This window comes from Herpailurus yagouaroundi, unplaced genomic scaffold (assembly GCF_014898765.1).
Source record: "Herpailurus yagouaroundi ecotype Mexico unplaced genomic scaffold, PumYag 142, whole genome shotgun sequence".
NCBI classification, from domain to species: Eukaryota; Metazoa; Chordata; class Mammalia; order Carnivora; family Felidae; genus Herpailurus; species Herpailurus yagouaroundi.
The window spans coordinates 18,160,284-18,184,653 of record NW_024412397.1 but is presented as its reverse complement, the minus strand read 5'-3'; the positions used below and the strand labels follow the sequence as shown (position 1 = coordinate 18,184,653).

The 24,370-nt window shown below is 44.7% G+C and overlaps 1 pseudogene; it reads left to right on the top strand.

The window, feature by feature from the left end:
* LOC121032695 (cell death activator CIDE-3-like) overlaps positions 1-21,458 on the top strand; it is a 32,922-nt pseudogene extending 11,464 nt beyond the window's left edge.
* Positions 21,459-24,370: the final 2,912 nt, after the last annotated feature.

Below are 24,370 nucleotides of genomic sequence, written 5' to 3'. Positions count from 1 at the left end.
ACTCTGATATCTAACGGCATTTTTATTATTTTTAAATTATTATTATTTTCTAATAGCATTTTGAATTTTTTTTAATGTTTGTTTTTGAGAATGAGAGTGGGGGAGGGGCAGAGAGAGACAGAGACATAGAATCTAAAGCAGGCTCCAGGCTCTGAGCGGTCAGCCAGGCTTGAACCCATGAGCCCTGAGATCATGACCTGGGCTGAAGTCAGGCACTTAACTGACTGAGCCCCCCAGGCGCCCCGCTAACAGCATTTTTAGAACCCCAGAACAATCCATTAGGACAAGGGATAGAGTTAAATAATAAAACCCTTACTGCCCTCAGGACAACTTCATCCTCTACATCATTAGGGACTTGGTAGTACACGAAGCCTGTTCCGACCTCTCTTTCCTTGGGATGACAACATTCCCAAGATGCTCCTCGCAGTCTCATGTTCTGAGAACTCTGGCTGACCTCCCTTCCCCCAGGCACTAATGAAAATCAATGCCAGTATTTAGAACACATGCTAAGATATGTATATACGGCTTTTTTTTTTTAATTTTTTTTCAACGTTTATTTATTTTTGGGACAGAGAGAGACAGAGCATGAACGGGGGAGGGGCAGAGAGAGGGAGACACAGAATCGGAAGCAGGCTCCAGGCTCTGAGCCATCAGCCCAGAGCCCGACGCGGGGCTTGAACTCCCGGACCGCGAGATCGTGACCTGGCTGAAGTCGGACGCCCAACCGACTGCGCCACCCAGGCGCCCCTATACGGCTTTTTAAGGGATGCTTCACTGAAAAGTAATTTTTAAACCTCTGTGTATTAAAATCGAAATAATCTATGACATTTGAGTTGTAGGGCACGTGGTAAAAACATTACTCAGATTCCATCTCGTGAGTCAAACGTTACAGTGCTCCTTTGAGTCGCAGCACTTAAGTCCTATGTAAGCGTGTGTCTTATGACTCACTTAAAATCACTGAATTTCTCAAAAATTAAATGTTGGCAGGTGATTAGGCCTGCGACGCTGGCTGGTCTTAAGCAATGCCTAGTGACAGCAAGTACAGAGCAGTGATTCTCAAACTTGTCTTTGCAAAGTTTTCTTTTTCTTAAACCGTAATACCTTAAAGCAAGAATGTCGTGGGAGGAGCTGACCCTTTGGAATCAATGTGGCTGGTCTACCATGAAGCCAATGGCACTTAGACTTCAGGGACCCTCAAAGGCCTTGTGCCTAATTTTGTAGTTTTCATTTTGTAGTTTATGTTTTTATTTTTAATAGAACCCACCCCTCCGCCCACTGTGTAAACTTTAGCCCCACAAAACCTGATCCCTCTCTTGGGCAAGCCCTAGAAGCTCGTCCCTTTCCCTCTCCTCTTCAGCACCCCCCCCCCATGGAACCCCAAACCTCTGGAGAACAAAATAAAAAACAACTTGGGGGGGCCTGGGTGGCTCAGTCGGTTGAGCACTAACTTCGGCTCAGGTTATGATCTCATGGTTCGTGGGTTCGAGCCCCACGTCGGGCTCTGCGCTGACAGCTCAGAGCCTGGAGCCTGCTTTGGATTCCGTGTCTCCCCCACTCGCGCTCTGTCTCTCTTTCTCTCAAAATGGAAATAAACATAAAAATATTTTTAAAAAATAAAATAAAAAAAACAACTTGTAAGGTGGTACAATTCTGGACTACACATCAGGAGAGAGGGTCAGGGGTCTGTGCCTGCCACAGGCCATTTGTATGCCTCATTCAGGTCACCTGACCTTTCTCGGACTGGTGTGAGAAAAGGTAAAATGGGTATGTGTGACCAGATGATCATCAAGGTCCCTTTCAAAACTAAGGGTTTTTTTTTTTAAGTTTATTTATTTATTTTGACAGAGAGAGCGCACGCGCGCAAGCAGGGGAGGGACAGATAGAAGGAGAGAGACGATCCCAAGCAGGCTCTGCTTTGTCAGCAGCACAGAGCCCAACCTGGGGCTTGAACCCACGCAGTGTGAGATCATGACCTGAGCCGAAATCAAGAGTTGGCCACTCAACTGACTGGGCCACCCAGGCGCCCCCAAACTAAAAGTTTTTTGATCCCAAATCCCCATATATTTTCTCCCACAGGCTTTCATTTCCAGGCTTGTCCTTCCCTGAGGAGCTGGGAAACCTCATCCCAAGCCTCTAACATCCAGGACACTGCCCAGGCCCTGCCCAGGCCCACTTTCTGCAAGCAAGGTCGTCAGTGATCCTGATGGGACGGCTCTTCTCCCTACGATTCACTATAGCTTCTCCTGCTAGATGTCAGTTGAAAGAGATAAAGGACAGCTTAGAGCCATGTGTGCTAACCCTCGCAAGGGTTTCTTGATTTTAAATAGAAATTAATGTTTTGTCTCAAAGACATAACTCTTTAGTGGTGAAATTTTAGGTGCAGCCACATCCAAGTCTGAGGAGAAGAGATTCTTCGTGAGCTCTTGGAGCAGGCATTCCTTCAGAACCTGTCAAGTCACAGGGGCCACTGCCCATTGTTCTGGAAGCAAGAGACCAACCCAGGTTGAAGACACAAGAGTCCTGTCGACATGAATACAAGGATCGATTTCTCTCTCTTAGAATGTCATTCGCGCTAACAGAATTGTTGGGTTGAACGGTAATGTGGGAGAGACTTCACTTGCTGAGCCCAGCATCCACTCTCCACCTTCTCCTTAGTCACAAAACCTGACATTATTTGGTGCAGCAATGCGTTTGGCAAAAGGACCACATATCCCAGGCTCCTTTCAGCTAGATGTGGCCGTGCAACTAAGCTCCTGCCAATGAGGGGCAGGCAGGATGTTGGATGGGATTTCCGGGAAGGCTCTAAAAGCAAACCCTTCATTTTTCTTAGTTTTCTTATCTGCAGGCTGGTCATGATCATCGCTGAGCCAGCTGCCATCTTGTATCCAAGAGGAATTTGAAGATGAAAGCCATTTGCTGAGGAGAGTGGTCCAGAAAGATACAAGGAGCCTGGGTCTCTGATGACATCTCGGTACCACTCCACCAGCCCAGACTGCCTTCCTCTGGAGTATTTTTTATGTGAGAAAACAAAACTTTGTGTGTTTAAGCCATTGTTTTTCAGTTCTCTGTCACTCATAGCTGAATACAATTCCTCTCTGTGGTAAGGCAAGACTAAATGGGAAGTCAAAAATTTCCAAGTGTTTAAGAAAGAAGTCAGCAAAAGCTAAAATAGAACGTGTTCTATGGGAAATAGAAACAACCTTAAAACTTTCAACCAACCAGCCATTTTATGCAGTGGGAAACTGAGGCCCCAAGGAGAGGGCAGGGCAGAGCCAAGCAAAATTAACTTTCAATGGCCCCAGCACAGCTTGACTGACCTTTTAAAGCAGAGGTAGGTGCAACTCGTTCCAATTAAATGTAACTGCTTTTTAGCTACTCTAAAGCCAACTGATACTTTGTTGAAGATGGTGGGCATTTTGGGGCGACATGGTATCTCAGTCGGCTAAGCTGCCGACTCTTGATTTCAGCTCAGGTCATGATCTCAGGGTTCATGGGTTCAAGCCCTGCATCGGGCTCTGGGCTGACACAGTATTCTCTCTCTCTCTCCCTTTCTCTCTGTCCCTCCCCCGCTCGCACTCTCTCAAAATAAATAAATAAGCTTAAAAAAATTAAAAAAAAAAGATGGTGGGCATCTTGAACATTTGTAGCTTTAAAGAAACCAAAAGAGGTTAGTATATATCCATTTTCCTGGGTAATGTCTCATGGGGACTCACTCAAGGAGACATGAATTTAAACCTTGAATCCCAGAACTGCAGACTGTGTATTGAAAGTAAAAGAAAAAAAAAAGTGGAAACACCTTTGTATCAGTACCAGTGGGTTATTGGTCCTCCCCCCCAGGGTGGAAGATGAGAAGTTGGTCAGTCCAGTCAAGTGTCACCTGTGTTACGTACAACCTGGGATTGTTTTGGAAGGAAGAGAGATTCCCAAAGCTTGAGCAATGCGAAAGGGATCGCTGCCCTGGGGAAGCATGAGATCATCTGCACGCGCTGATTCATATTCTCTCTGATTCGTATTCTCTTGCTCCCGAGGATTCTGGCTCCCCAGCACCTTCCCGCAGACAAATCTGTTTCAGCTGCCGTGGCTGCAAAATCTTCCTGCACTAAGACTTCGTTGAACCATCTTAGAAAGCTGGGTTTTCATCTTCTTTGTGAATGGGCTCAGGGCTGCGTCTGTTGCATTTATGCCCTGAGGACTCACTGAACACATCCTACACACAAGCCCCTATAGCAGAGCTGGGGGTACATCTAGCGGATAAGCCCCATGCCTGCTTATCTAGCGGATAAGCCGTCAGGTGACTGCTCAATGGGAACACAGGCAAAGAAGCAAGCACTCATAAGCCTGAAGGTAAGTGCCCTCAAGGGAAGGGAGGGAGGGAGGCAGGAGTGGCCCTGATTCATTCTTGGAAGTCGCAGAAGGCTTCTTGGAGAAGGTGACACCTAAATAGAGACGTAGAGGATGAGTAGGAGTTTCTGTCCTCCCCTTAGTCACTGTTCAGCGACACCTGCTGTCATGTGACAGTCCTTCACTCCAGATCTATAGCGCAGGGTAGGTAGCAGGGAGGTGGCTAGAAAAATAAAATGCCCTCTCTCTTCCTTTCCTTGAGGTCTGCAAACAATACCATTTCATTTGCTCTGGAAGGACCCAGAAGCCAGGGCGAGAGTGGAGCTAAGGACCAGGGATGCTTTCCTCCCCTGAGAACACTGGGTCAGGAAGCACCACCCTTAGCACCTTGGAGATCATGCCCATTGGACTATTCTGGCAATGGGCAGCAGTGTTTATGACTTGGACCTTCTTCTGCCCCCTCTCACTCCCGTGTGTGTGTGTGTGTGTGTGTGTGTGTGTGTGTAACTATATATATGTGTGTGTGTATATATAGTTTACATATGTGTGAATATATAAATGTATATTTACATGAATATAGATTATATGTAAATATAAATATATTTATGTGAATATATATTCGTATGTATAAATATCCACATAAATATGTGTATGTAACATATATATTCATAAATATGATATAAATAAAATATAAAATGTAATATAATATCTATTCACATATATGTGTGTCTGTGTATGTATATGTAACAGCTTTATTGGGATATAATTTACAAACCACTTAAAAGCGTATGGTTTCATGGGTTCTGGTGCACTCAGAGTGTTCAACCACCTCCGTAATTGTAGAACATTTCAACACCTCAGCAAGAAACCCTGAACCTTTAGCTGTAACCCCTCGGTCCCCCCCTGCCCCCCATCTCTCTCAGCCCCGGGCAGCCACTGACAACTTCGTCTCTATAGTTTTTGCTATCCTTCCTTTTTCTTTTTCTTTTTCTTTTTTTTTCTTTTTTTTTTTAGAGGAGCCGTTGTGGCTGGCGATAAAGGCAAAGAGCTCCAGCCAGGTGGGTCCCCAAAGCCTTTCATTTTTTTAAGGTTTTTACTTATGTATTCACTTAAGTAATCTCTACACCCAACGTGGGGCTCAAACTCATGACCCTTGGGTCAGGAGTCGCGAGGTCTGTGGCTGAGCCGGCCAGGTGCCCCAGCTTTTGCCGTGCTTGATGTCTGAAACGTTTCATGTCAATGGAAACACGCAGTATGTGGTCTCTTGTGACCGGCTTGTGCACTTTGCCCTCAGCAGAGTTTTCAAGGTTCACCTGTGCTGTGGCACCTCACTCCTTTTACAGCCAAATCATACACACGCATCGGGTTTCAGGTGCTTCAGACCGGCATCGGGGCCAGTCATCAGTCCGTATGCAAAAAATGCCACTGACTCATCGATTTGTTCTACAAACACACAGAGAGAAAATGCCATGTGACGCCTAGGCTTTTATGTCCCCAGAAGGTTTCCAATCCCTCTCCTTGCCACCATTTTCATCACCACCGTCCCAGTCTACCACCATGTGCCTCCTGGACCAGGGGACTTCCCCAGAGTGAAAGGTTAGCCTTCAAGAGTGGCTGGCCTCTTCGCCCTCAATGACTTCCCCTGGTCTCAGAATACAGACCAGTCTCCTGTGTGTGACCAAGAACCACCACCACCCCCAGTCTGGGTCTCCCCCACTGCTATCTCAGCTTCTTCCTGTGGGTTCCAGCTGTCCTATCTTCCCTCAAACCCTCTTATTTGCCAGGGACCCTCCATCTGGAGGCCTCTCCCTGGAACAGGCTTCTCCTGCCCAATGCCTGCTCATCCTTCAGTTCCCAGGCCACTCATCCCTTCCAAGAGAAGTCACATGCACACCCTCATAATTCATTCCGCTAGCATTCTGTATCTTTCCTTTGTCACAGAGCTTGACCCATGTTCAACTGGACATTTGCGATTGGTTATGACCTGCCTCCCCTCTAGCCTTTAAGTTCTTCGAGGGTGGGTCATTGTCTCGTTTTGCTCACCCTGAATCCCTGTTACCAGGGATGTAGGTACCAATATTTATAGAGCGCCCCCTATAAACAGACACTTTTACCAACTCCATTTTATGTATCCTTACTCTAATCCTATGTGGAAGATATCGTTAGCTTTGTTTTACCAATGAGATCAGTGAAGCTAAGACAGCATAAATAAATAACCTGTATCCAACGGCTCCTCTAAAAGCTGATAAGTGGCAGGGAGGATCCTCTCCTGGGCCTGAGGAATTTTCAGTTCTAAGATCTTTGCACTAATACCAGGCTGTTTCTGGAATCAAGACTACAGATCCCTTCCGTTCAAGAATCATTAGATAAGCCCCGGTTCACAAATGCCAGTGAAACACCAAAAGAGAGCAACAGGGCAAAACGTATCCTGCAAGGAAAGCATCAAGCAAAGGCTGCTGAGATCACCGCCGAGATTATCTCTGGGCCTTCAGGGGTAAAGCTTCCTGATTCTTGAGCCTCGTAAAAAGAACCTCCCTACCGCTGCCAGTTTTGTTCTGATTGGCTGGAAGTCTGTTGTCACATTTCTAAATGGAGACAGAGTATTTCCTTTGGAATTTTCTTACATTGTTTTATTTTTGGGTGTCAACCGTTCTCATTTTAGTCCTGCAAAGAACTGAACTGTTCATTTCCTTCGGGGGATTTTTTTTTTCTTTCTTTTTCTAGGGAAGCATATTACCTCCACCAGAAGAACTGGTTACCACAGCCAGCCCCGGAGGAGGTCGGCTGCCTTTGCACAGCCGTCAGGGAGGCATCACCAGGTAAAGGTTCTCCGTCATTTTGAGGGTGCTTCGGAGCACGTGAGCCAAGGCTCATCAGTGACCTCACCCTTCTGGACCTGGCCCAGCAGGTACAAACTTTGTCATCACAAGGCGAGTGGCTGACTTCTTGCTAACATAGTTATGTCCTTAATAATTCTTTCCGGCCAGGAATTTCCCAATTAATGTTAAACGGGAAGAGGATGGTAAGTCAGGGCCCCTGGCAGTGGGCCATCTTCAGATTACAAGGGACAGCCCGATTAAGGGAGTGACTTTTGCCCGGTGTAATAGATTCCTTTTGCTCTGAGGCATGTTCTGGGTATCTTCTTCTGCAATCGAAACTGCTGTCTGTTTCCAACAGAGACAAATTTACTAAAAAATATCATTCAGCCTTAAAAAGGAAGGAAATTCTGACGCATGCTACAACATGGGTGTACCTCGAGGACGTGATCAGTGAAATACACTGGTCACACAAGTACAACTACTGGGGGCATCTGGCTGGCTCAGTGCAGTGTGAGACTCTTGACCTCAGGGTTGTGAGTTCAAGCCCCAGGTTGGGGGTAGAGTTTACTCCAAAAAAAAAAAAAAAAAAAAAGGAGCAAATATTCTATAGTTCCACTTATAGAGGTTCCCAGAGTTGTCCAATTCACAGAAACAGAAAGTAGAATGGTAGTTGCCTGAGACTAAGGGGAGGAGGGGAAATGGGAAGTCGGTGTTTAACGGGTACAGATTTTCAGTTTAGGAAGATGAAGTTCTAGTGATGGACGGTGTGACAGTTGCACAACAATGTGAATGTACTTAATGTCATTCAACTGTGCACTTAAAAATGATAAAAATGAGGGGCATCTGGGCGGCTCAGTTGGTTGAGCGTCTGATTCTTGATTTCGGCTCAAGTCATGATCTCTCGGTTCATGAGTTTGAGCCCCACGTTGGGCTCTACGCTGACAGCACAAAGCCTGCTTGGGATTCTCTCTCCTGTCTCTCTCTCTCTCTCTCTCTCTCTCTCTCTCTCTCTCTCCTCCTCTCTTTCTCTGCCCCTCCCCTGCTTTATGTGCACACATGTGCGTGCTCTCTCTCTTTCTCTCAAAATAAATAAACTCTTAAAAATGATAAATTTCATGTTCTGTATATTTTACTGCAAAAACAAAGTGGCTGAAAAAAATTCTTTAAAGTCTTGCCTGCTATCCTTCATTGTTCATTAATTGCATGCCACCCACCGCCTTGAGCCTTGTCTCTCGAAGTGCAGTCCCGGGACCAGCCCCGTCACCTTTGCTGAGAGCTAGGCTCCCCCCAGACCTACTGCACTGGAATTTGCATTTCACGAGATCTGTGGGTTTTTGAGAAGCGCTGTTGTAACACTCAGGCTAGACGGCACGCCGGAGTCACCTGGGGAGCGTAAAACTCCTGATTTCATTGTGGACTGTGGCCAGATATCAGGATTTGCAACTGCTCGGCTGGCAATTCTATTTTGCATCCAGGCTATCTGCCAAGACTTGGCAGGTCAGCATGGTGGTGATTTTCTCACCTCAGCTCTGGGACATCATTTCTGATCAGAAGACTGTGAAGTTCTCTTTGAAGAGTCTCAGCATCTGGGTTTTTTCATGATCTAAATTCATATGGCAGAGACACCTTGTGACCTCTCGTCTCATCGGACTTACCGGTAGGGCAGGACAGATTTTATATTGTTCGGCGCTCTGGACAACCGAAACTTACCTCTTTGTGACAATTTTTTTTTTTAAAGAGTTTAAATCTTTGTAGGTAAGTATTTCTAAATGAACGCATGTTTCCCTGATTCAGTTATTTTCGCTCATTTACTTATTTGTGGTTCTGTGCAGGTCTCTTTCGACACTTCCGGGTTGTGGTTTTTCACTATTAGCATTCCCAAGGCTCTGAAAATCAGGGCAAATGTTAACACAGAGCTGTATAAACGATACTGATTAATAGAAAATTGTTGTGTCTTCTTTCTGTCTCAAAAATAAAAACATCGAAAAAATTTTTTTAATAAAATAAAAAGTGCAATAAAGATCAATTCCTAGAAAAATTAAAAGTGGGAAAACCAAAGACATTTAAAGCACAAGCTCAAATATCTTATTAGGGCCAAACAGAAAATATTTTCATACATAAAATCAGAATGTAGCATAAGGGAAAGAATTACAATTGCTCCTTGAAAGGGTGTGAATAGGCACACTTGGAGAATGTAGAGAATCTTCTTTTTTTTTTAAGTTTATTTATTTCTTTTAAGGGAGACAGAGAGAGAGCACACGAGTGTGTGCGTGCACGCCAGTGGAGGAGGGGCAGAGAGAGAGGGATGGAGAGAATCCCAAGCAGGCACTGTACTCTAGGCACAGAGCCCGACTCAGAGCATGGACTTACGAAACGTGAGATCATGGCCTATAATTTTAACGTTTTGCCACCAATGACGCCTACAAAATCAAAATCAATATACCAACATATCTGAGCAAAATTAGTATTATTATTTCAGGCTTCCTTTCTTTGAAGTAACTTGTTTTCATCATTTGGTTTCTTACCACTGCCACTATGGGGAAAAGTGTGTCCTTCCTTTTGACAAAAATAGTCCAGTGAGCTTATCTTACCATCGATAAATTCGAGTTAAGGAATCGTCCTCCCACACCAAGATCCTTAACCTAATCATGTCTGCAGAGTCCCTTCTGCTATTTCACAGTTGTGGGGATCGGACCATGAATATCCTTGAGGGCCAGTATTCCACCCACCACAGATAGACACGACGTTCAGGGAATACACCTTGCTCTTTGATTCTTTCTCCAGAACCGAATACAGATGAGTCAGCAGGGTCAGGAGCAGCGAGGTTGGATCATGAGAAGATTAACCACCACATGTCAAAGATTCCAGAGTAATCTAGGCAAGAAAGTGATCGCTCGTATGGCGGGGGTTGCCTTACTAGCTTGGACTTTTATGCGTCAGAGAAATAAATCTCTTTCTTACTGAAGCCAGTATTACGGGGGCCCTTTCTATTATAGCAGTGGACCTGGTCTCCTAACTAATTTCACCATCAGAAGAAAATAATAGGATGAGGAGTGGGAGGGAATGAAGGACGGAGGAACCAAAGTCAGTTTACTCAGTTCATAGGTTGGCTCAAAAATAATTTTGAATATATGGGAGAACGTAATAGCTAACTATAATTCATACAGAGAAATAAAATTCCTCAAGTGGCAAATACCTTTGCTTTCATTTCTTCCCTTGCGGATCGGTAAAGATTCAGATCCACATACTGATATCCAACTCAAGTCGGTGACCTCAGCTCTCGGGTTAAACTTCGGCAATCTTGTCCCATGGTCTCTACCGAAGGATAGACACGTGGCCAGTGGTTTCACAGGCTCAACGGCTACAGTTAGCGAATTCTCATCTCCGAATGAATTCCCTAAGTCTGTAGTTTGACCATCTTAAGAAGCAGGTAAGCCTTGTGTGTAGAGCAAGCTTTTCCACCCGTGACCCTTCAATTTCACGTCGTGGCTGAGTTGAAGGTGAATGACCAAGACCTTATCTGATTGCAGTTTGCATTCCACGTGGCACGACAGGCCACAGTGCAGGCTGAGTAATCAGATGTGATTTTTGACAAGGTGGTTTAAAGACCCGCCTTTCATCTTAGAGCACAGCCTGTATCCTCCCATCTCCCCTTGGTCTGCTGTCCGGAAGTGGGGAAATGGCAGATACTGCCTTCCTCCCCGCTCTATTCTAAGCTCTCAGAAGGGAAGGATTCTACAAAGTGTCAGTCCTTTCTTAACGGGTGGGTAGAAGGAGCTGCAGGTTCCAGTCTGGATCTTAAACACTTTGAGGACATACACTTTGACCTTTTTTTTTTTTATGTATAAGCCTCCTATCTCCACCCTTCTTTTATTTCTTGCAGCTTTCCTCCTATAGTCCTTAGCTCAATTAGCTTTATAAGCAATTGTCAAAATAACAATCGTAACAGTAGCATCAACATAGGGTGTTTTTTCACATTCCTAAGAAATTTGCCATGAAACATTTAAGACATTGGTAAAGACGTGAAGGGAGCTACAGCAAATAAGCATGCTGCCTCCACTCAGCTGACGTAATAAAATATTGCCACCATTTCTATTTCTTTAGTTTACTCTTAATTTGGAATGTATCATGCCCAGGCACTGCTTTATATTATGTTTTTAATAGATCTGTATATATTTCTAAACAGTATGTTATTTAATTTTGTATATTTTGAATATAAATAGAATAGAATACACATTCTACTGCAACTGTTCTGTCTGTTCAACATGGAGAGGTCTATCAATTGATACGTGTACCTTTAGTTCATTAATTTTCACTGCTACTTAAAAATGTATACCCATTCTCCTGTGGGTATGCATATAAACATGTCTTTTAAAAATAAGTTTCTGGGGGCGCCTCGGTGGCTCAGTCAGTCAAGCGTCTGACTCTTGGTTTCGGCTCAGGGCATGATGATCTCATGGTTTTGTGAGTTTGAGCCCCACATCGGGCTCCATGCTGAGAGTGCAGAGCCTGCTTGGGATTCTGTGTCTCCCTCTCCCTCTGCCCCTGCCCCACTCGCGCTGTCTCCGTCTCTCCCAAAATAAATAAATCAACTTTAAATAAACAGATAAGTAAATAAAATAAAAGTAAGCTTCTTCGAACACAGTGTAAGTTGTGGAACTGGAACTGTTTCTTCTCGAGCTGCACTGTTGTAGACAGTAGCAGCCACACAAGCCACGTGTGGTTACTGAGCACTTGAAATCTACTGAGTCTAAACCGAGATAGGATGTGGCTGTGAAATAGACACCACAGTGAAGAAAAGATATATAAGAAAAGGCAAGTAAAATATCTTTATCAATAGTTTTTATATTGATTTACTCTTGGATATAGTGGACTAAATAAAACATAATATTATAATCAATTTCTCCTATTTTTATTTTGTTAAGTTTATTTATTTTGAGAGAGAGAGAGAGAGAGAGAGAGAGAACAAGTGGGGGAGGGGCAGAGAGAGGGAAAGAGAGAATCCACGCGGTCAGCGTAGAGCCTGATGCAGGCCTTGAACCCACAAACTGTGAGATCATGACCTGAGCCAAAATCCAGAGTTTGGACACTTAAGCGACTGAGCCATTCAGGCGCCCCTCTTTTTACTTTAAAATGTGGCTCCTAGAGGGGCACCTGTGGCTCGGTCGGTTGAGCGTCCAGCTCGGGCTCAGGTCACGATCTTGCCATTCATGAATTCGAGCCCCACGTTGGGCTTACTGCTGTCAGCACGGAGCCCGCTTCAGATCCTCTGTTTCCCTCTCTCTGCCCCTCCCCTGCCTGTGTGCTCTCTTTCAAAAGTAAATAAATAAATATTTTTAATGTGGCTACTAGAAAATTTCAAATTACAGGGGCACCTGGGTGGCTCAGTCGGTTGAGGGCCCGACTCTTGATTTCAGCTCAGGTCATGATCCCGGGGTGGTGGGACTGAGCCCTGCGTCGGGCTCTGCACTGAGCACCCAGGCTGCTGAAGATTCTTTCTCTCCCTCTGCTCCCCCCACACGCGCACGCACTCTCTCTCTCTAAAAAAAGTAAAACCATAAAAATAAAATAAAATAAAATAAAAACACGTGTGTCACATTTCTGGCTCACGTTATGCTTCTCCTGGTCAGCCCTCCTCTAGACAAAGCTTTTTGCGGCCTGGGGCCTCATCTGCCTTATTCATCACCGGAAACCCAATGTCTAGAACGGCAAAGGTACCAGGAGGTGCACAGGGGGTGCACCTGCTGAATAAATGAATGAACCCGTGAGTGACCACATGAATGAATGAGCGCTTTTATAATTCGGCCTGTTTAACCCTTCACTCTCACGAAGGCTACACAAAGTTGTCCCAATGAAATTCTTTTAGAAACCTCCACGTGTGTGTTTTTGTCAGCTGACTCCTAGGTGGACCAGGGACCACAAGACTCTCCCCCTACCCGGGTGGGTGGAGGTTGGCCCTTGCTCTGGGAAGGGTCCCCCGCCACAGCGGCCGGGCGCAGCCGTGTTTGTGCTTGTGCTCCGGCCTGTTGCCCTGTGGTGACACTGAGGTGTGTGCTGAGGTAGATGAGGAACCAGTGAGGTCTTCTTCCAGCCACTAACGTGTCAGAGCCTGGCATCTGCTGGAGCCTGGCATCACGTTTGTTCTCAAGAATATTTCAGTCGGGGCACCTGGGTGGCTCAGTCAGCTGACCGTCCGACTTCAGCTCAGGTCATGATCTCACACTCCGGGAGTTCGAGCCCCGCGTCGGGCTCTGTGCTGAACGCTCAGAGCCTGGAGCCTGCTTCGGATTCTGTGTCTTCCTCTCTCTCTGCCCCTCTCCTGCTCACGCTCTGTCTCTCCCTCTCTCTCAAAAATAAACATAAAAAAAATTAAAAAAAAAAAAAAAAAGAATATTTCAGTCGAGGGGTACCTGGGTGGCTCAGTTGGTTGGGTATCCGACTTCAGCTCAGGTCATGATCTCACACTCTGGGAGTTCGAGCCCCGCATCGGGCTCTGTGCTGACGGCTCGGAGCCTGGAACCTGCTTCAGATCCTGTGTCTGCCTCTCTCTGACCCTCCCCCGTTCATGCTCTGTCTCTGTCTCAAAATAAATAAATAAATAAATAAACAAACAAACGTTAAAAAAATTAAACAAAAAAAAGAATATTTCAGTTGACAAAGGGAAGGAGGCAAACCATAAGAGACTCTTAAAAACGGAGAATAAACTGAGGGTTGATGGGGGGTGGGAGGGAGGGGAGGGTGGGGGATGGGCATTGAGGAGGGCACCTGTTGGGATGAGCACTGGGTGTTGTATGGAAACCAATCTGACAATAAATTTCATATTAAAAAAATACTAAAAAAATAAAAATTAATTAATTAATTAATTAATTAATTAAAAAAAGAATATTTCAGTCAAAAATAATACTTTTCAGGGCACCTGGGTAGCTCAGTCAGTTGAGTGTCCGACTCTTGATTTCAGCTCAGGTCATGATCCTGGGGTTTGGGATTGAACCCCACATCAGGCTCCTCAAGAGTGTGGATCCTGCTTGGGAGTTCTTTCTCTCCTCTCTCTCTGCCCCTCCTCTCTCTCTCACTCTCTCCCTTTCTCTCTCTCAAATAAAATAATAATAATAATTTTCCCTTTGCCTGTCCTCAAGTCATACTAAATTTTTATGCTAGTTTTTGACGCAACTGTTGGCAAGAATATCAATTCTGCTGCTCTCTCAGAATTCCAGTGTTTTCAAAATAGATGGGGTTCCTGGGGAACCTTGATGGCTCAGTTGGTTAAGCAACTGACTCTTGATTTCGGCTCAGGTCATGATCTCGTGGTTCATGGGATCAAGTTCCGTGTGGGAATCTGCACTGGCAGCACAGAGCCTGCTTGGGATGCTCTCTCTCTCTCTCTCTCTCTCTCTCTCTCTTTCTCTCCCCCTCTGCTTCTTCCCCTCACGTGCATGCACACACGCCCCCTCTCTCTCTCAAAATAAATAAATAAACTTAAAAAAAATGGCAATAAAAATAGATGGGTTCCTGAGTCACATTGGCAAGGGCACTCATACTTTCTTTTCGGAGTTGAAATTTGGTTTATTTTGGTTGATTAGGGAGGAGGTGTATATACCCCATCCTCTCACATTTTCTTGTTTTACAAGATGTCCAACTCCAAGATGTTCTTGCTTCCTATTGCAAGAGGAGCAAGTTCAAAAGCAAAAATTCTACCAGTGAACCCTGGGCAGACTCTCATGTTTAGAACTTTGAAACAGTGACTATTTATTTCGAGCTACTTTTGGAGCCTTAAGCACATAGTCAGTTATCCACCCCAGGAGCCAGCAGCCCTCAGCACATCCGCCTCTTCCTCTGTTTCACAAATGGCAGCGTTTCAATACCAGGGATGAAAGGTGTGTGGCTGGAGAGGTGGCCGGCTGGACAGTGGTGGGCTTTGTATATATATGGTGCTAAGGAGTCTGGGCTTAAATGTACAGTGTGAATCTAAAAAGTATTAGGGAAAAAACCCTTAGGAGGTCTGTTGAATCTAAGACTAGGTGAAGAGTTTTCAGAGTTGACATTGAGAGCCAATCCATAAAAGGAAATACGGATGACTTGGACCTTACCAAATTAAGAATTTTTGCTTTGTGAAAGAGGTAAGAAAGCAAAGTATGGATTGGGAGAAAAGGTTTGCAATGTCTCTGACAAAGGACTTGTATCCAGGATATCTAAGAAGTTCTCAAAAAAAATCCAAACAATCCAGTTAAAAAATAAACAGATGTTTCACTGGAAAGCATATACAAACGACAAATTGTTTAAAAGCCCAAATAACCCAGTTAGAAAATAAACAGAGATTTCGCTGGAAAGCATATACAAAATGACAAATTGTTTAAACATCCAAACAATCTGATTAGAAAATGAGCAGGCATTTCGCTGGAAAGCATACACACATGACAAAGCTGTTCGACATTATTAGCTGCGATGGAAATGCAAGTTAAAACCACAATGAGAGACCATGTCAAACTTCTCAGAATCGCTAAAATAAAAAATACTGATAACACGAAATGCTGGCAAGGATATAGAATCATCGAATAGGAATGTAAAATGGTTCAGCCATGCTGGAAAATACTTGATCAGTTTCTGAAAAAAAAAACGAAACATGCACTTGCTGCATGGGCCAGCAATCGCACTCTTTGACATTCATCCCAAGAGATAAAAACTTAAGTTCATGCACAACCAGCACCCGAGGGCGTGTAGCAGCTTTGTTCATGAGAACCCCAAACTGGAAATAGCCCAGATGCCCTTCAGTGGCTTGCACAAACTGTGGGGCATCCATATCATGGAACACTACCCAGCAATAACGAGGAATGAACTATTGATAACACCCTGCAACTCAGAGCATGGGAATTAGTCCGAACGATAAAAGCCAATCTCAAAGGTTATGTACTGTATGATTTCATGTATAGAGCATTCTTGAAAGAACAAAATTATAGATAAGAACATACTAGTGATTGCCAGGGGTTCGGGGATGGGAGTTGGGAGGATATAAAAGGGAAACATGAGGCAGCCGTGTGGTGACGGAACAGGTCTGTATCTTAATTGTACATGAAGCTAGACTTGTGATGAAATTGCATCGACAGACACACACACAGGAGCCCTTATAAAATTGGTAACATCTGAATAAGTGCTGTGGATCCCGTGGATCGTATCAGTGTCCATTTCCTGGTTTTGATATGGTACTTTAGATGTTACCAACTGGAAGAGGCTGGACAAAGTTCACTGGACTTTCCAGTGTTGCGGGTTGTTGTTTTTTTTTTTTTTTTTTCTGCAACCTCTTGTGAATCTATCATTATTTCAAAATAAAAAAAAATATTTCTTAAAAAACTACCCTTGGGCATAAAACAATTTTTTAGTTTGGAATTACCTCGGGATATATACGTTTTAAGAACTCTTTTTTTAATTTTTTTTTTCAACGTTTATTTATTTTTGGGGCAGAGAGAGACAGCATGAACGGGGGAGGGGCAGAGAGAGAGGGAGACACAGAATCTGAAACAGGCTCCAGGCTCCGAGCTGTCAGCACAGAGCCCGACTCGGGGCTCGAACTCACGGACCGCGAGATCATGACGTGAGCCGAAGTCGGCTGCTCAACCGACTAAGCCACCCAGGGTCCCCTTTTAATGCTTATTTTAAGAGAGAGAGAGAGAGAGAGAGATCACGTCGTGCACACGCGCACATGAGCCAGTGGGGGAGGGGCAGAGAGAGAGGAATACACAGAATCCAAAGCAGGCTCTAGGCTCTGAGCCATCAGCACAGAGCCTGATGCAGGGCTCAAACCCACAAACCATGAGATCATGAACTGAATCAAATTCAGATGCTTAACCGACTGAGCCACTCAGGCACCCCAAAATTACCTGACTTTTTAAAACATTTTTTTTAACGTTTATTTATTATTGAGAGACGGAGACAGACAGAGACAGAGCATGCGCATGGGAGGGGCAGAGAGAGGCAGTGACACAGAACCTGAAGCAGGCTCCAGGCTGCGAGCCATCATCACAGAGCCCGAGGTAGGGCTCAAACTCACAGACCATGAGATCACGACCTCAGCTGAAGTCAGACGCTTAACTGACTGAGCCACCCAGGCGCCCCAAAATTACCTTTTTAAAAGCATACAATACCATTCTGATCTATTAGGTGCCACTTTTTTGCATATATTATCTCATTTAGGACTCCTATTAATCCAATTAAAAATATGCTTTCTTCCTTTCTTAAAACAGAAACATGAGAAGTTACTTGCCTGAATAAATAGTCCATGAACATTATTATTCCAGCAATACTATTCTTGCTCACAGCACTGTTGAAACTTTCCTCTGGGTTTTTTTTTGGGGGGGGGGGCGGGGGGGGACACTTTGCAGCATATTCTTTTGACTGCACTCAGTTGTGGAAAATTTTCACCTTCTAAAGTTTAGAACCTTGTTTATCTACCTACCTACCTAGATCTCTCATCAAAAGGAATTCAGCACAAATTAAAACAAGGTCGTTATTTTTACTTGCCGCCTTATAGACATTCATCCCCAGCACCAGCAAGAATACTGAGGAACAGGAACCCCCTGCACTGCCAGGGACAGTATGACTCACTACAAACCTTTGGAAAGCAATTCGGCAATATATGTGTCCAAGCCATTTAGAAATGTTCAAACATTTCAAGGAGGCATTCCTTTCCTGGGCATGTATCCTGTAAGAAATAAGCCCACTGACCCAGTCAAAGGAAGGAAGCATCCGGAGCCACAGGGAAGCGAGGCTTGAATCAACGTTCTTGCAAGAGCAGGTGCCTGACAGGCATACTCCGGGCAGTTGCAGCTGACAATTTATTTCCTAGCGTGCAAGCCCCTCCCCCGGTTCCCCATTGGCTGAGTGCCACCGAGGGTACAGCCTTACCAGACATCACTTGTGCCCACGTAAAGCATAAAGTAATCTGATTAGAACAAATGTACATTCCCTGAGGTGATGCAGAGACTTTCAGTCCCTCCTCCCTTTGTTCTTTGGCACATGCTCCTTGCAAAGCTGGTGAAAATAAGCCTGCAAGACAAAAGGGAAGAAGAACCAGGTAGTGAAGTGTCTAAGGGTTTGTGACTCCATTGTTGGTGGGTGGGGGGGAGGGGGAGGGTCGTATATATTTCCAATAGGTTATAAACCTCATGTTAACTAGAGACACTACAACTTTCATTCTGGTATTTCTAAAGATGAATCTTCTTCCTCACTTCTCGCAATCTTATATTTTAAAGTTTATTCAAAATGAGGTCCGATGCCATAGATATCTAATGGAAACCTAGTCCATTGCCTATGAAATATATTCCACCCTCCAACTGACTATCAGGTGACTTCTGTTCTCACCTGGGGAGTCGTGGCAGAGCCATCCGAGGAAACCATTAAACCCTGCTGCAGATCGTGGGCTAGAGGAGGTTGGGAAACTGGCACCACAGCCACCCCACCGTGAAGGGCTAGGGTTCCAGTTAGTTTCGTTTGCATCTCTAAGTACAAGGTGGGTTAGCCGACTTCTCCTTTGCACGTGTAAAGAGCCCAGCATGAGTACTGCAGTTAAGAGTTCCACAGTTTGATTTCCACTGTGTTGATCGCAAACGCACAGCTCCTAGGACTACTATTTTGAAGTAAGAACCATTTAAGTGTGCTCCTTTGCAAATCAGTCTTATTCAAAGGCTTTTCCTCCAGGGTTAGCTTTTGCCCTTCCTTTTCAACTGTTTTTTGTTTTTGTTTTTGTTTTTTTTGCTAACGAATCCACTATTCTCTTCCACCCTGCCCCCAAATTTGGCCTTCTATTTCAAGGGCTTAAAAGTATTTATAAAGACTCTCAATACCAAGTGCAAATGAATCCTTGTACACACTTTAAAAGGATCCTGCAATACCTTTCAGCATCTATCATTCCCCCCCCCCTACTGTTTATTGCCCCCCCATGCAATGCCCATATTTGTTCCTGTCTTATTTTGTTACATGTGTGAATGATTGCTCCCCACCCACAGTCCCTTCTTAGAAATGCTTCTGGGGGCGCCTGGGTGGCTCAGTCGGTTAAGCGTCCGACTTCAGCCAGGTCACGATCTCGCGGTCCGTGAGTTCGAGCCCCGCGTCAGGCTCTGGGCTGACGGCTCAGAGCCTGGAGCCTGTTTCCGATTCTGTGTCTCCCTCTCTCTCTGCCCCTCCCCCGTTCATGCTCTGTCTCTCTCTGTCGCAAAGATAAATAAAAGTTGAAAAAAAAAAAAAGAAAAAAAAGAAATGCTTCTGTTTCCACAGGCCAGACGAGCTACCCCTACCTGCCCATCACTGTGAACTGGACCCATGTGACCAGGGTCCAGTTCACGTTCCACTTGCTAAATTGGAAGACATTCCACTTGCTCCAAGAATTTGGAGTTGGGCAGGAAGCTTGTCTCTTCTGAATTTGGATATAGGGATTGAGAGAATGGTCTGCAAAGGACCAACTAGAATGCCAACAAATCGTGGGGTGAAATCACCACTTGGGGACAGTAGCAAAGATGAGAGAGGCCAGGGAGGTGGTGGTGACCAGGAGAGAGAGAGAGAGAGAGAGAGAGAGAGAGAGAGAGAAACTGCCTGGAGTTGGTATTCTCAATCTTGAAGCTCAGTTGGGTTCCTGGGGGTCCTGTTTCTATATAATAAATCTCCCTTTACGTGAACTAGCATAAATAGGTTTTAGTTAATGACACTAAATAATCCTTGAATCATATTCTCCGACTGGGTCTTCAAAATAAAGATTATATAAACTAATGAATAAATATTAACCATATTAGGCACCAATCCCATTCTTTTTCTTCTTCTCCTTTCTGCTCCTTTAAAAAACTGTGAAATAGGCCATCTGTACAGAAGAGTGCATACAATTTCTATATAAGGTTAAAACCACCTCTGGTTGAAACTATGCTCGTGTTTTAGGAATTCCTCTGGGCCAGGTAGTAAATATTTTTCACTTTGCAGGGCATACACTCTTTGCCAGAACTTCTCTGGTCTGTTTGCAGCACTAACGCACATAATGAATGTGGTCGTGTTCCAGTAAATTTTATCATAAAAACAGGCAGCAGGCTGCATTTGGCCCGTAGGTCATCGTTGAAAGACTATGGCTTAAAGAAGACTTATTACCCCTGGTCCAAAGAATTTTAAAGCAAAGTTCCGCATAACCACCACCCAGGTCAATAATACAGCTAACACTGGAGAAGTTTCTGTCTGCCCATCCTGGATAATAATTCCTCACTTCCTTAAAGACACGACCACCGTTCTGACACTTGTGATGGACATCTTCTTGCTTCTCTTTACAGCTTTCCCAGCAACGTATGCATTACTGGGCAGGATAGCTTACTTTTGCCTGTTTTAAAAATGCTAATACATGGAACCCTACTTCATGTGTTCTTCTTTTTCTCCTTCTCCTCCTCCTCCGGGCTTACACAATCTCTTCCAGACTTTAATAAGAGGAAACACTTCCCAAAGGCATTATGGTGGGGAGGTGACGAGGCTGTGGGGGGTGGCCCAACCCAGTCTGGCTGATGAGGTTGGAATATGCCACGAAGTTCCTCAACTTTTTCTACTTTGAGTCCCTCAGCAGATGTGTGGCAGTGACACATGGGCGGTGACCCTGTAGCTGCTGCTGGAGCACAATCTGGGGCCCTGCAGAGTCGGCAGTGCCAACCAGAGCAGGCAGAAGGGCTTTGTGACACCTTGAAGATCTCCTTCCAGGTCAGGGACACCCTGATGCTGGCAGACAAACCCTCTTCTTGGTGCTGGAGGAAGACGGCAGAATAAAGACAGAAGAGTATTTCCAAACCCTGACAGACAAGACAGCGTCCGTGGTCCTCCAGAAGGGGCGGAAGTAGCAGTCCCCATCAGAGCAGCTGAGGTCCCACGTGCAGGGGGGGAGAACACTGAAAGCCTGGGAGAAACCCTTGAGAGGTGCCAACCCCATGCTTGTCTTGATGCAAGGGACTGGGTACTAATTTCCCCCTCCCATAAGACTGCCAAGAAGATCAAAGTGGCCTGCAAAGCCTTTGACCGGTACAAAATTAACCCACAGGACTTCGTTGGTTGTTTGAGAGTGAAGGCAACTCATGATGGGACATACTCCATTTCCTATGATATGCACTTCTACGGGGTCAAGTGCATCATGAAGGAAGCTCTTTACTGGCCCCTCTGTGGCATGCAGGCCATAGGCCACATGCTGCTTGCACCTTCTGCTACATGCAGCAACTCTTGGACGCCGCAGAGGGAGGGCAGCCCCAGGGCAGGGCCACGTCTCTCTCGCCAACCAGTCTGAAGATACTACAATGAAGGTCCAAGTCCTTGGACGCCTTCCCAGCCAAAGACTAGACTGGGAGCCCAATGTTCAGTTGGTACCATCAGGCTGGCAGCTAAAGAGCTTCTTGCCTCCTCATACCTCCCTCTCCCCAACAAGATCGTGAATGAGGAAGCATGAGGAAGGACAAGAAACCAGGTGTGGGCCGGCCAAAGGAGAACTAAGCGTTCTTGGCCTGGCCTAGTTTGTTCCTGCCCAACATAGCTTAGCTGACCAAGGCTATGGCATGATGTCTGCTCCTCAGCAACCCATATTTTCACACGCTATATTTTCAGTACACTCCTGGCCCCCCGCATGCAGAGTACTCCTGAGTGAACGCTCGAGTCCCCTAGTGCGACATTAGAATGTTCACAATAAACTATTTATGCTGGGGGAGAGGACACTCCCCACCTCATTTTATGAGCCTGGTATAAATTTGATATTAACATTGGACAAGACATTATGAGAAAGGATAATTCCAGGCTAATTTCACTCAGGAACATTAGATGTAAAATCCTATACAAAATATTTACAGATTCCAGCAATACGCAAAAGGCCAACATACATAACGATCAACTTACTTTTCCCCCCAGGAAAGCAAGATGTGCTTCACAGTCAAAAATCAACCACCGTAATTCTCTATATTCACTGAACAGAGGAGAAAAACTATTTGCGTAATCACCTCAACAGGCATAGAAAGGGTTTTGCTTAAGTTCACCCACTTATGGTTAAAAAGAAAGCTTCTAGCAATCCAGGAAGTGAACTTCCTTAATCTGATCATAAGCATTCACAAAAAGCTTATACTAAACACCATAATTAATCATTAAATGTCAAAACTTTTTTTCTTTTGGTTTTGAGAATAAGGCCAAGTGTGTTGACTAATCTCTGAGAAGCAGACGCCAAGATAGATCTCGAAGTGCAACGTACTTGTTGGAGGTGACACTTGGGAAAGATCGAGAGGGAACAGGATTGGGCAGAGAAAGCCGTAGGCTTCAGTGTGGCTCTGACGCATGTGGTAGGAGAGGGGAGGGACGAACAAGAGACAGGAGCAGCCTCCGATCGATCGCAGTGCAGCTCTGGGGATATCTTCACCAACCCAATGGGGAGCTGTGTCTCAAAGATTTCCCATAGGGGAACCCCAGGCTGCCCAAATAAGTGACTCCTTCCACCACTGCCATGCTCACTTGTTGGCTGGAAGCCGCTCTGGAACTGCTTGGCCCCAGCTCAGAAGCTGGAGGAGATCCTGAAGCCGCCTGCAGTCGGAGGCTGTGAGCTAACCACACTCCCAACGTCAGGCTCATTTCTGAAGGGGGATCTCAGAGGCACAGCTCCATGGTGCCACAAGGATTTCCAGTGTGACCAAGTCTGTTCATCACTGTGCTAGAGGCCCCAGGCAGGCCATAAAGAATAGGGAAATAGGAAAAAAATTTTAGGAAAGAAGAAATAACACTGACATTATTCGAAGATTCTATGAATTGCAAATGCCAAAGGAATATACAAGTAAATATTTACACTAATTGAGTTCAGCAAGTGTGCTACATACAATGTCAATTTTATTTTATTTTTCAATGCTTATTTATTTATTTTGAGGGAGAGACAGAATGCATGCAGGGGAGGGGCAGAGAGAAAAGGAGACAGAGAATCCCAAGCAGGCTCCATGCTGTGAGCCCTGAGCCCGACGCAGGGCTTGATCCCAGGAACTGTGAGATCACGACTTGAGCTGAAATCAAGAGCCAGACATTTAACCAACTGTACAGGTGCCCCATGTACAATGTCTATTTTAAAACTGAACTGCAGGGGCACCTGGGTGGCTCAGTCAGTTGAGCATCTGACTCTTGGCATCAGTTAAGGTCATAATCTCACAGTTTGTGGGTTTGAGCCCTGTACTGGGCTCCATGCTGACAGTGCAGAGCCTTCTCTCTCTCTGTCTCTCTCTGCCCCTCCTGTGTGCACTCTCTCTCTCTCTCTCTCTCTCTCTCTCTCTCAAAATAAGTAAAGAAACTTTAAAAAAATTTAAAAAAACAAAAGTTAATTGCATTCCCACATCCTAATAACCTAAGAATCAAATATGTAGGAATACAATTAACAAAGGATGTGCAAATGAACAAACGATGTTTTTATACAGCGAACTGTAATACATTATTGAGACATACACACACACACACACACACACACACACACACACACCCCACTAAGTATATGGAGAGATAAACCATACTCATATATTGGTAAATCAATATCGTAAAAATGTCAATTCTCTCCAGTGATGCAATTCTGATCAAAACTCCCAGTGTTTTTCTTTCTTTCATCACAGAATTTAACAAACCAATTCTAAATATTTTATCAAAATGCAAAGGACTAAGAATAGACAAGGTATTATTGAAAAATTAGATGGAGGCCATACTTCACTAAATATCAAGACTTATGGAACTATAGCAATGAGGTAGGATGGCGTTGGGGTAACAATGGATAGAGACTAATGGAAGAGACCGAGACTCCAGGGAAGACCATGCAACATGGACAATGGATTTAGGCCACGGACAGCACTTCAGAGCAATACAGGATGGCCTTTTCAATAAACAGTGCTGGGCAATTGGACCTTCATATAAAGAAAATGAAACTTGACCTTACCTTACACCATATGCAAAAGTTAATAACAGGTTGATCATAGATCGTGCTCATAGATCGTGATCATAGATCGTAGAAGATAATATAAACAATAGGGAAGGATTTTTAAAGCAGAACACAATGTTTTAAACATAAAATGTTTAATAAATTTCCTTGAGCGTGAAAAGCAAGCCACAAAGTGGGAGAAAATATTTGTGACACACAGACCAAGAAGAACGTGTATTGGGAATATATGCCGAACACCCATAGAATTCAACAAGAAAGAGATAATAAGGGGGGA